Source organism: Pinus tabuliformis, chromosome 8, assembly GCF_031772625.1.
Source record: "Pinus tabuliformis cultivar Carrire ecotype Pingquan chromosome 8, CPIR1, whole genome shotgun sequence".
In the NCBI taxonomy this organism is placed as follows: domain Eukaryota; kingdom Viridiplantae; phylum Streptophyta; class Pinopsida; order Pinales; family Pinaceae; genus Pinus; species Pinus tabuliformis.
Genome location: NC_142294.1, coordinates 588,913,168 through 588,927,268, shown reverse-complemented (window position 1 = coordinate 588,927,268; position 14,101 = coordinate 588,913,168).

The window sequence follows — 14,101 nt, the reverse complement described above, 5'->3', positions numbered from 1 at the left end:
CCCATTTGTTCTTCATATTATATTGCGAATGTTTCTTATGATGTCCATGCATGATTGATAATTGAGAGTTACTGGAAGCTCTATTTCAAATTATAATTGTAATTCAGATTCGAAATAGAAGAAATTTTAACAAAAAAAGAATGTCACATGAAAAAGTAATTTGTTTTTAATGAAAAACAAGTCATGCAATATGAATGTCACATGAAATATTGAGTTGTTTTTAATGCATGTACTTTTCTCTATGATAAAATGGATCCTAATGTTCGTTCAAGAACAAATGCTCACAAATAATTACTTCATTTTATCCATTATCACATTTAATCCATTATACCTAGTGACGAAAATGATTCCATCCAAATTGCTTTGAAATCCCTAAATATTATGTAAAAGATAAAACTCCATGATCACGACCACGAATGAAACCCCCTCCCTTTCCTCGTCCACCATCAGAGACAATGAACTTGGAGTTATGACCACAATAGCAACCCCTCCCTTGCATTGTGTCCACCATCAGAGGCATTAAACTTGGAATTAAGAGTACGCATGTTTTCGTTTCTCTAATTGATCTCCAAGGAATCAAAACTTGATCAATATATCAAGGACTCCATCAAGGAATAGATATATCACAGGTGAAGCTCAATAGGATTTGCCAAAAGAGTGTGAAATAACACTTATCTCTGTTTTATGAAATAACTCGAGTGAATGGAATGAATGGGAGGAGACACTTACCAATGAAAGGAAGATTTTTTTTCCATCCTTATTTCTCTTATTATTTTTCCTTCTTAGAATGGAGGGAAGTGTTAAAAAAAGGTATTTTAAATTAAAACAAAATTATTTTCTTATGTTTTATTTTTTTTTAAATATATATTTAGTTTTAGTATTTTTTTTATTTTCTAAAAAAATATATTTAGTTTTTGGTATTTTTTTTATAACAAAAATTATGTTTTGTTTTTATAAAAATGGATCTTAAACATTCCATTCATGATAAATTTGTGATTTTAAGATAGCAATTTAAATTATATATAAAAAAGTAACTTAATGCCATGTGGATTGTACATCTCTTCCTTGCATAGTTATAGAATGCGCCTGGGTTTCCTTAATGCAATAAAATTAATACTTCTCTTCATTATATCTTGAGATGTTCAACTTGCACCTAATAAAACAATAAAGTTAAAATAGGTTTACCTTTGGTTTTTTCTAGATCTTTGTTCCCATTAATCTTGGTCATAGTGGATTAATTGTGTTATGGTCGCCTAGTGGTCACTCCCATTAGTTGCATGCTTTTTAGTTTTCTATTAGTGACATTTCTTAGGCTTGATAACATGCTATTTAATTTTTGAAAATGTGTTATTGTCCATATTATTGTTAAATAATAATATTAAATATGTTGTTTTGGAGCACAGTTTAAAAAAATGTTCCCAAAAGGTTTATAGAACGTATTTTATAATGTAATGATTCATTGTTTGATCAAATTGTTTAAGATATTTTTTTTTAATATATTAACTTGTATGTGATAAAGTCAAAAGTCACCTATTTTTTAGATTTTCTTGGTCAAATTCCCTTAAGGCCATCAAGTTCACCATTCAGTCCCACGTTAAGGAAATATAGGATTCATGAAGTGGCATTGTCCAAGCACTTAAATCTTGAAACACATTTTTTTAGTCACATTATACTTCCTTTCTGTGTAAATTCTCCATGAAAATAGTCTCATGGAACATTAGGGGCCTCAATATTAAAGGAAAACAAAGACTCCTAAAATAAAAATGGTACGCAAATCACCCATCAATAATGTTGATATAAGAAACAAAAAATATTAAGTGAGGTTCTACCTCATATAATTAGAAAATGGGGGAGGAATTTCCAAGTAGTAGTGATTGATGCTTAGAGATACTTGGGTTGAATGGCAATTATTTGGAATGATCAGGACATCAAGGTTACCAATATGTTTACCTCTTTTCGCATTATGACAATACAATTTTAGTTAATTGACATTGAGGACTACTACCATGTATCCAATGTCTACGGCTACAATATTGCAAATGGAAAACCTCTATTTCTCAATTCTATTTCCATCAAAAGTAGTTTATACTCCCCATATCCATAGATTATTGGGAGTGACTTCAATATTATCAAGTGTCTCGAGGAAAATAAAGGATGAATCAAAATGTTTACCAAAAGACTTTGTAAGCTATACCATCAAAGCCCTAAAGTAGTCTCCATTAACATTCTCAAACAATGTGTCTCCAACCCACACAAGTGGATCACTGAGATGTAGTACATGTGTGTGTGGTGACTAACTTAATACACTATTCTAATAACTCCACAAACTTACGTATTTCACTCCGTCACATAAATTGACCATAGTGTGACATAAGTAAACTAGGAGTAGACATGAAACCCTTAGGCAACAAAAATTCCATAGATCCTCAATTAGGTGCTTAAATGATGAAGTTAAAATGCAAGGGGAAAAGTGGACTTCATGATTTAACCATCACAAACATGTGATCAAGTGTGACTAGGAGTGTATATTTTCATATGTATTCCAAAGAGGGAGTGAATACATGAGTTACCATTCATTGGGCCTTATTTATCTTTATTTTTCTTTTTCTTATATATAGGACTTACGAAATAAGGTTTTCATAAGTTTGGCACAACTCATAGATATAACATTTACATGAATTTTCACTTCAACCTTAGAGTTTAGACTTAGATAAATCATTATAGTGTATCTTTAATGATTTTGGCTTTCACCTTTTTATTTTCTTTCATCATAAATGAAAAAAGGGGAAATATTTTGCCACAAATCTATGAATTCTTAATCATAAAGGCATCATGTGATGAAAGCAAATTAGTGATGGTATTCTCTATGAAAATGATGGGTATTCTTGAGAAAAGCTTATGCGTGTTGATGTCTCCTCCCTAGTTAAGAGGGAGTGAGGGTGGACACCATATTATCCATGTATCATGTACTATGGCCAGAACTAACAGTCGTAAGCCCAGTAAAGACACCAGTAGGGAAAATGATGGATTGGATAAACATATGGTACCAATATTCTTCTACATTGACTAGGAATAACCACCATAAGTCAAGTACATTAATCCAAAATAAGAATAGTCATGAAGATCAACATTTCTTGGTGTCAAATATTATGACAATGGATTAGGAAATGATCATGTGAGGACATACCTAGTGAACATCCTGGTGGGGTGAATGTCTAGAGAGGTAGTGGTGTCCAAATTTATGCCTCCCAACATTATGCTCTGATCTAATGGAGAGATAGAACTTGTTAGTCAAGGCCTTGCTATTTTGACAATGTTGGCTATGATGATGTAAATCATCGTTGATTCTTATCAATCCAGATCCCTTCTTATATGAATATTTCAACTTGAGAGTACTTTTTTGTCTCATTATGAGTACCTCCCTAGTTTAGAGGGAGTGTCATCATATTCATTATCGTCATCATCACCACCATCATTGTCATCATTATTGTCATCATTGCATTATCGTCATAATCACCATTCATGTTGTCTTCGTCATCATCATCATCATCATCATGATTCTGGACATTGTCTTCAATTGTTAATAATTATAGCTATCATAAGAAATATCATCAACCCAAAAAATATTACGAGCGCTCGAAAAGGGTTTTTAGGACAGAATATATATGCAAGAGAAATACCAACTTTATTTTTGAGAGATGATCGATGATCATCATCATCACTACCATTATCATTGTCTTTATAATTTTTATCATCCCCATCATCATAATGAATGTAACTTCTATCATCATTATTTTCATCTTTGTCGTGAACATCATAATCATCATTCATGCCATTATTGTTGTTAATGATGACCAATATGAAAATAATGATAGTCATGATTAGATGATGATGAATTGGAATATGACACCAAAGGCAATGATTATGATTATGGCCATGAAAACATTTAAAAATTGGGAAGATTGGCCAAGGTCATTAGCATCATCATCATCATTGTCATTGTAACCCTCGTCGTCTTTATCACCATTTTAACTATCAAAATAATCACAATTCATGTCATCGTCGTCATCTTCATTACCATCATCATCATAATTATTGAAATTGTCATCAATTTTTCATATTTTCAATGTCATAAGAAATATCATCAATGAAAAAAATATGATGAGTATTGGAAAAGGGATGCAAAAGTGAACAAAAAGAATGGCGGCAACAATAGATGTAAAATTGGATGATGAGTGGACAAAACATAAGTAGGTGAAAACCAAGACATAAAAATTGACACAAAATTCAATGAGAAAATATATGCAATAGTTGATGCAAACTTGGACACAAAATAGGATGCAAACATGCATGAAAAAGTGGAAGAAAATATGCATGCAATAGTAGCCATAAAACTCAGCATGAATTGTGGTGAAACAAATGTGGATACAACAACGAACACAAAAAAGAACACAAACTTGGATGCAAAAAGGAGGCAAACTTGGATGAAAAAATGGATGTAAACATGGAAAAAAAATGGGTGCAATAGTGGACACAAAATTAGATGCAAAATTGGATGCATCAGAAGTGGATGTAAAATTAGATGCAAAATTGGACGCATTAGAAGTGGATGTAAAAGTAGATGCAAAATGGGATGCAAAAAACATAAACAATATTTGATGCAAACTTGGACACAAAAGAGGATGCAAATGTGGATGAAAAAGTGGAAGAAAATGTGGGTTGCAATGGTAGGAACAAGATATGGCACAAATTTTGGCACAACAAAAGTGGATGTAATAACCAAAAAAAGAAGAAGATGCAAACTTAGATGCATGACAAGATGCAATAAGGGATGTAAAAGTGGATGCAAACATGGGTGCAACAGAAGAACCAAAATTGGATTTAAAATATGAATGCAATGGAAGTAGATGCCAAATAAGATACAAAATGAGACGCAAAACCCAATAGAAAGGTGGATGCAAAAATAGATGCAATAGTTTATGCAAAAGAGGATGTGAAGATGGATGCAAAATTGGAAGCAAACGTGGGTACAACAATAAGTACAAAACATGGCACAAACTGTGTCATAACAAAAGTGGATGTAATGGTAGATGCAAAGGTGGATGTAAACATGGGTGCAACAATGGATGAAACATAGGATGCAAAAGATGATGCAACAAAATTCGATGCAAAAGTAGATGTAATATGAGACACAAAACCTCACAAATATTGATGCAAAAGTGGATACAAAAAGGGATGCAAAAATACATGTAAAGTTAGATGAAAACCGAGATGCATATGAAGATGCAATCGTGGTTGCAAATTTAGAAGCAAAAATGGGTGCAAAGGGAGGTGCCAAACTAGGTGCAAATTATGACACAAGAAAATTGGATGCAATAGTGGACACAATACAGATGAAAAAGAGGATGTAAATATGGATGAAAAACAAGATGTAATAGTGGATGCAACAAAAGTAGACGCAAAATTAGATGCAAAACTAGACACAAACCTCGATGCAAAACTTGGCGCAAAAAGGATGCAAAAAGTGATGCAAAAATGGATGCAAAAAATGATTTTAAAAATGATGCACAAGAGGATGCAAGAGATGATGCAAACGTTTATGCAAGTGTAGGCACAAAAATTTGATGCAATAGAGCATGCAAAAGTTGGTTAAACAAAATTAGGTGCCAAACTTGGTGCAAAACATGGTGGAAAGGATGTCACAAAACTTGGCATAAAACCTGGCGTAAAACCTGGTGTAAAATCTGGTGCAAAACCTATTACAATACTTGGTGCTAAACTTGGTGTAAGACTTGGCGCAAAATTCGTTGCAAACTTTGCATCAAATTTTGCACCATAATTGACAAATAGATGCAAATAGCACCAAAAATGTGCTCTAGATGTAAAAAGGAAGCAAAAAGGGATGCTAATCACAGGGTTTTGTTGTAGTGATGGAAACAAGGATTTAATAAACCATTCTACCAGAAATTGATGTGGAACATAGGTCTTAACCAACCATCGACAACGCCACCACTCATGAATGTAATCTAAAATGTGAGTGGCTTTAGTTGAACTTGGTCATAATTTCCATTCTAGTTTCACATCGAATGGTTAACTATAAATGTGTATGGAAGGTAGTAGTCAAGGAACTAAAATCATGAAAGGAAACTCTAGGTAACTCGATGTACCATTTTACGACACCTGTAAGAGTACACTGGAAAAGACATATTCATATGGACTCATCATTAAGGGAGTTTAGAGAACACCATAGATGATACGTCATGACATGGGTCAATACGTATTTTCTAGGATTCGCATTGAATTTTGGGATATTGGATGGAAATTTGGTGGGAATTATCGACCACCAAGGAAAATGAGCGATGCGATCCTTGGTACACTGAGTCAAATATGGAAATTTGAGAGTTTCAAAAAATGGTAATTTTGTGTCTAAATCTAGTGGAGGATATCCTGGATCAGAAGGAATAACCTGAGTAACAAGTACTTGTGTTCTCGGATAAGGAGGGTTTTGATAAAGAGGAACTAGGGCACTAGAATAAGGAGGATTCTAATAACCAACATATGCGTAACCTTGTTGAACAACATTAGGATAACCTTTCAAAGGTTGGAATGGTTGATTTTGGATATATTGGCCTTCAAAATGAACTTAAGGAATACCTTCATAAGGTCTATACTATTTCCCTGTGGGACTTTGCATCATCCTGACATAAGGTGGATTCGATTGGGATTCTGCCATACCATACACATTTTGTCCTATGAGAATATGAGGAGTATGTTGGCCAAGTGGTTGAGACTGTAAGGTACCTTATAAAGGTTGGTTAAGTGGAACCTGAAGGGTACCAGATACCAATGGAATAGGTTGAGATGCAACGACAACCTGTGAAGGTTGACTTACATGTATTTGAACATGTTTGTTGAAAATAATACTAAGAAAGGGGGGGGGGGTGAAGCAGTATTATCAAATCAATAAAACTTTTTCATTTCCATACTTAGATACATATACGCTACTTCAGTTAATAGAACCCGCGTGTATATGCAACTGTGTCTAATGCAACTAGCGTATATCTAGAATACTTATAATTCAGTTATTCCATTAGATGTTGATATTTAGTTAGTGCATCAGAACTTAATTAACCATATGAACAGTAAGCAGGTGCAGTAAAACAGAACAGATCATCACACACAAGAAGCACACATGAACACCATGATATAAGGTGGAAACCCAATGTGGGTGAAAACCACCTGCTGCAAGTCGTCTCTATCTTCTTTCAATAAGATACTTCATTTTACAATATTTCTGTACTGGTGCAGTCTTATACCAGTACGCAGGCTTCTACCTGCAGAAGGCTACAACCTTCTCTCATTTTCCAGACTCTCCTGGATGGGAGCTACAACCCCCTTAGCTCTTGTACTAGACGATCCATTTACTAGTACGTAGGTGCCTGCCTACTGAATGCTCCAATCTTCACTCATTCTCTAGCTGCTACTGGAAGGGAGCTACCACCCCCTTTGCTCTTGTACTAGTTGATATACTAGTACGTAGGCGCCGGCCTACAATCTCCTTTCATCCTCCAGGGACCACATTTCATACATTTTAAGACTGGATACTCCTGAAGCACAACACTATAATCTGAAGGCCACGTTTCATCAAATTTTCATACTGGACCCATAAATATCATTGAAGCACAAAACAATCAATACTAGCATCATCAATCTCTGAATCACTGAAACACTGAAACCCTGTCAACAACCCAGTCACCAGAACACAGAGCAGACAACAGAACTCTGCAATAACAATCAGACCCAACTGCAACTTCAAACATCAAACTTCAAAATGTATACGCTACTACGATGAATCAAACCCGCGTACATACGCGCTTTTTCAAAGGCCAACCCGCGTACAGATCTAAAAATATTTCTTATAACTTTGTAGTTGTACCAGACATCAGTCATACTCATAACATTTATAGAACATTACATGCGTCAGTATGCAGATCTAGAATAAGCATAATCAACCATAGAAAGATAGTTCATTTAAAACCATTTGAACCCTTTCTCTTCTTAGATCTTGTTCTCCATCAACCGGTGAGATCCCTCCTTAGCTCAGATCCAGCAATGCATCATCAACCCATAACCTGCATACTGGATCTCATACTTCATCTGATATTCAAGACTTTTTCGATACACTTGCCTAATGATCTTCTTCCTCTTTTATAGTCTTAGTCCTTTCACAATACCACGGTCCAAAACCATAATAAACAATACCAAGGACCCAATACTTGGGATCAACACATCTGACGAGATACTATGGTCCAAAACCATAGGTTCAAATACCAAGGATTAACTACCATGGGCCAAAAGTAAGTTTCCCAACATATAAGCGCTTTTCTTTGCATGAAAGTGCGTGTATACGCATACGCACTTTTGTAACCTCTAACACGTGTGTATACACGTCTTCGTCTAGATGAACCTGCGTATATGTCTTTTCCTTCATTCTGAAAGCCTGCATTGAGATCTGTTACCAAAGAGAGTTGCCATCAAGGACATCACCTATGCCATAGCTCCAAACCTGTGCCATAATGCCAACAATCTCCCCCTTTGGACTTGATGGCAACCCAAAATCCTCAAATTCATTCTCCCCCTTTGTCATCAAGGGCAAAGGGTTGTGCTGCCCCTGAGTAAATGCTTAAATTTCTGCCCTGTTGTGCTGACCATGCTCCCCCTGACTGTAGGCAAGATCTGTAAAAGATGTTCTTCAAGAAGAACCATGACTTAAGAATCATAAAAGACCTTCCTATCACCAAAAGACTCAATACATACATCCATCACCCAACCAAGTGGGGATACATCAGAAATTTACAGATGACAACCAAGATCATTACATGTTCATCCCAGGCATAGTGGGGAAACCAAAATAGGCCGTTACATGACCTTGACACCATAAAAGAGATACCACAAAAGAGATACATGACATAGAGATGAAATATCTAGAACAAGACTTATGAAAGTCACCAATAACTGATAGCAGCAGCATCTGTCCATCATCATTCAAATCAGCAACCAAGATTTCCTTTTGTTCTCCCTCTACCTCTGTTCCACCTGAAATCAACAACAGCTGTGATCTAGAACCAAAAGCTTCTAAGATAATGCCAACAATGCATTATTAGAAGATTATCTGCTCCCCCTGAACCTGTGCCGGATGGTCTCAGTCAGACCCATATCAGAATAACTTCAACTAGAGCCTGTCTCTACTGATATCCATCAAACCTCCATATACGCGGGTGTCTCTGCACAAACTGGCATATGTACACAGATACTCCTCATGAAACTCGCGTACACCCATTTTCCTCTGAAACAGACAAGTTTTAACAGCAAGATGATGCATCAACTACTCCCAGCTTTTGTCTAAGGTATTCAAATGTCTCCCTAGGCAGTGGTTTGGTGAGAATATCAGCAACTTGTTCCTTATAAGGAACATACTCCAATTTGACCTTTTGTTCCAACACTTGTTCCTGGAGAAAGTGATACTTGATCGGTATGTGCTTGGTCTTTGAATGCATGATTGGGTTCTTTGAAATGCTGATTTCACTTGTATTATCACATAAGATGGAGATAGGTGGTGTATAAGTGATTTGAAAGTCATGCAAGGTTTGCATCATCCAAAGAAGTTGAGGGCAACAAGATGCAGCAGCCACATATTTCTCTTCAGCTGTAGATAAAGCAATCGAACTCTGCTTCTTGCTGAACCAAGATACTAATCTGGAACCCATGAAGAATGCACCACCACTTGTGCTCTTCCTGTCATCCATGCTTCCGGCCCAATCTGCATCTGTATAAGCATGAAGTGTGAGATCTGTATCTCTAGGATACGATAAGCCATAGTTTTGAGTTCCTTGAAGGTACTTGAAGATTCTCTTCACTGCCTGAAGATGAGTTTCCTTTGGATTTGCCTGAAATCTCCCAACTATTCCCACTACATGCGTGATGTCTGTTCGGGTACCTATCAAATAAAGTAGACTTTCAATCATAGATCTGTAGGTTGGTTGATGCACATCACTGAGATTATCCTCAATAGAATATGGTAAGGAGGAGCGATGATTATGTTTGTCCCACGGGGCATCATCTAACATCATGAACTCCATGATCCTCTCATTGGTAGAGAATACATGATAGAATGGATCAAAATACATGCCATAATCCAATGATCCATCAACCCAATTGATCGAAGAAAAGGTATGAGTCACACAAGTCGAATAGATAGCTTTGTAGTTTAATTCAATAGGGCAAAGCGACATTCGGTTGCCAAAACTATGGATGCTAGTTTTGTCTCATACAATCCATGGATTGGCCTTGAATGTAGAATATGATATCACATTGATATAAGAAACCGAAGGCGAGCTATCAGGAAGAGGGCGAGGAGGAAGAAAAGAGGTTCCCATGAGTGAGGAATCCTTCAACAATCCAACACCAACATTTTCATAGGAATGTAGAGTTTTCCCTACAAGCAAGACACTTCTAGTAACATGAGAATAAGAGGCGAAAAAGTTGAGTTGGTCGATGGCCATAATCTCGCTCTTATGAGGAAAGTCAATCATATGGAAATAAGTCGAAAGGACTGCGACCATGGCATAAACCCATGGATGACCCAATAGAATATTATAATTAATAGATTCATCAATAAATTCCATTTATATGGATACAATATTGCCCCCTAATTCTACTTGTAAGGAATTTATAATACCACAAAGCTTATACGGTATCCTGTCAAAATCCTTCAATATGGTAGGTGACTAACTCAATTGAGGTGTACCAATCGCTTTCCAGCAAGACATAGACATAATGTAGGTCAAGGCTCCCTCGTCCATAATAAAGTGATGAATTTTTCTTACAATGAATGATGACTTGAATGATTAAAGCGATTTGGGATGGAAGGCGAGGAGTATAGTTTTCATGAATGAAAAAAACTATGTTTGAATCCGATGGATCTAGACATCCATTGGACAAAAGAAAATCCTTTTTCCAGGCAGGCCTATTTTGTAACACCTCGAGGGTCGACATAGTTGATGGAGATTGATCCGTGTCCTAAACTACTTTATAATTTTGAGCAACCCTGGTGCGAGGGTTGAAAGCTGATTTATGAACAACTCCCTTTGGAGACTTAATAGGAAACTATGTAGGAATCGATGGCGGAGGAGGATCATATGGAGGTGATGCCGAATTGGAAGGTGGATCAGTAGCCTAACCATTCGGGATATCCCTATTACCATATTCCTTGTTCCGAGTAGCCACCATAACATCATATTTATGGTTCAGGGAAGAGAGTATTAAAACGATGTTAGAGGAAGATGAGTCTCGAGCAACCATATGGGTCTCTTGATTTGGAAACAGGTTGGTCAACACAGCGAGGCAAATGGAAGATTTCAATAATTGTTTCACTTCACCATGTTGAGGATAGTCACGAGTAAAGTTCTCCTCATTATAGAGTCAAGCATGGCTAATGAGGCTTTTGTTTCTCATTAGATGACTGATTTATTTGTTTATCTCGTGTTCAATAATCTTTCTTCTTTTTACCTTTTACTTTCTTCTTGCTTCATACTTGTTATTGATATTTTCCTTTTGCAGATGAAATGACGTTTAGCTCGAAAGAAGAAGTCGCAGGAGGATTGGATGAAGATTTTTGGGTAAAAGCAGCAAGATCATTACTAGATGGTTTTCTCACTTTATACAAATTGGTAGAACCAATGATGCCATCAGCAGCATGAGATTCTTTATCGAAAGTGGTAGGAATAACACTCGAAAGTCTCAGAGAATCTGGTATATTTTCATAGAGCATGCCACACTAGGTATAGATGAGGTCCAAATACTGAGCATGAGAAATTACTTTCTCTTCGGTCACGACTCTGCCTTTAGCTATATCCTCTGTGATATATGCACTACAACAAAATAGACAATTTACACTAGATTTAGCACCAGATTTTAGTGCATTTTTTTCTCAATTGAGATGTGAAACTTGGCGCTAAATATGGCTCTATTGTACAAGTTTTAAAGCATCATCTTTTGCACAAATTTTTTTTATATTTTTTTAGGCCAAATTTTGCATCATATTTTGCACCAAGATTTGCATTTGGTTTTACAATAGGTTTTGCTTCTAGTATTGTGCCAGTTTTTGCATCATTTTTTGCTTCTTGTTTTGTGCCATTTTTTGCTTCTTGTTTTGTGACATTCTTTGCTTCTAGTTTTGTGTCGTAATTTGCATCGAGTTTTACACCATCTATTGCATCTGATTTGGTGCGATTTTTTACATCCATTTTATGCTAGTCTTCGCATCTAGTCTTATGCCATTCTCTTCTTCTAATTTTTTACTTATTTTTACATCTATTTTTGTGTTGGTTTTTTTATATTTTTTTACACCATTTTTTGCATCCAATTTTGCACCATATGTTGAATCTGATTTAGTGCCAAATTTTGCATTCATTTTTGCACCATGTTTTGCATCCACTTTTTCATTTTATTTGTCCCTTTTTTTGCATCCTATTTTGCACCATATTTTGCATCATTTGTTGCATCCAATTTAGCATCATTTTTAACACCATTCCTTGCATCCAATTTTTCATCCTTTTGAGCATCTAAATTTGCATCCTATGTTGAACAATTTGTTGTGTCCACCTTTGCATCCAATTTTGTGTCTAATGTTACATTCAATTGTGAACCATTTTTTCATCTACTTTTGCATTTCTTTTTGCATCAACTTTTGAATCATTTGTTGCACCTCATTTTGCATCCAATATTGCAATACTAGCATCACCAATCTCTAAATCATTGAAACACTGAAACCCAGTCAACAACCCAGTCACTAGAACACAGAGCATACAACAGAACTCTGCAATAACAATCAGGCCCAACTGCAACTTCAAACATCAAACTTCAAAATGTATACGCTACTACGATGAATCAAACTCGTGTGCATACGCGCTTTTTCAAAGGCCAACCCGCGTACAAATCTAAAAATATTTCTTATAACTTTGCAGCTGTACCATACATCAGTCATACTCATAACATTTATAGAACATTACATGCGTCAGTATGCAGATCTAGAACAAGCATAATCAACCATAGAAAGATAGTTCATTTCAAACCATTTGATCCCTTTCTCTTCTTAGATCTTGTTCTCTATCAACCGGTGAGATCCCTCCTTAGCTCAGATCCAACAATGCAGCATCAACCCATAACCTGCATAATGGATCTCATACTTCATCTGATATTCAAGACTTTTTCGATACACTTGCCTAATGATCTTCTTCCTCTTTTATAGTCTTAGTCCTTTAACAATACCACGGTCCAAAACCATAATAAATAATACCAAGGACCCAATACTTGGGATCAACACATCTGACTGATACTATGGTCCAAAACCATAGGTTCAAATACCAAGGACTAACTACCATGGGCGAAAAGTAAGTTTCCCAACATATACGTGCTTTTCTTTGCATGAAATTGCGTGTATACGCAGACGCGCTTTTGTAATGTCTAACTCGCGTGTATACGCATCTTCGTCTAGATGAACCTGCGTATATGTCCTTTCCTTCATTCTGAAAGCCTGCACTGAGATCTGTTAGCAAAGAGAGTTGCCATCAAGGAAAACACCTATGCCATAGCTCCAAACCTGTGCCATAATGCCAACAATCTCCCCCTTTGGACTTGATGGCAACCCAAAATCCTCAAAGTCATTCTCCCCCTTTGTCATCAAGGGCAAAGGGTTGTGCTCCCCCTGAGTAAATGCTAAAATTTCTGCCCTGCTGTGCTGACCATGCTCCCCTTGACTGTAGGCAAGATCTGTAAAAGATGTTCTTCAAGAAGAACCATGACTTAAGCATCATAAAAGACCTTCCTATCACCAAAAGACTCAATACATAAATCCATCACCCAACCAAGTGGGGATACATCAGAAATTTACAGATGACAACCAAGATCATTACATGTTCATCCCAGGCATAGTGGGGAAACCAAAATAGGCCGTTACATGACCTTGACACCATAAAAGAGATCCCACAAAAGAGATACATGACATCGAGACGAAATATCTAGAACAAGACTTATGAAAGTC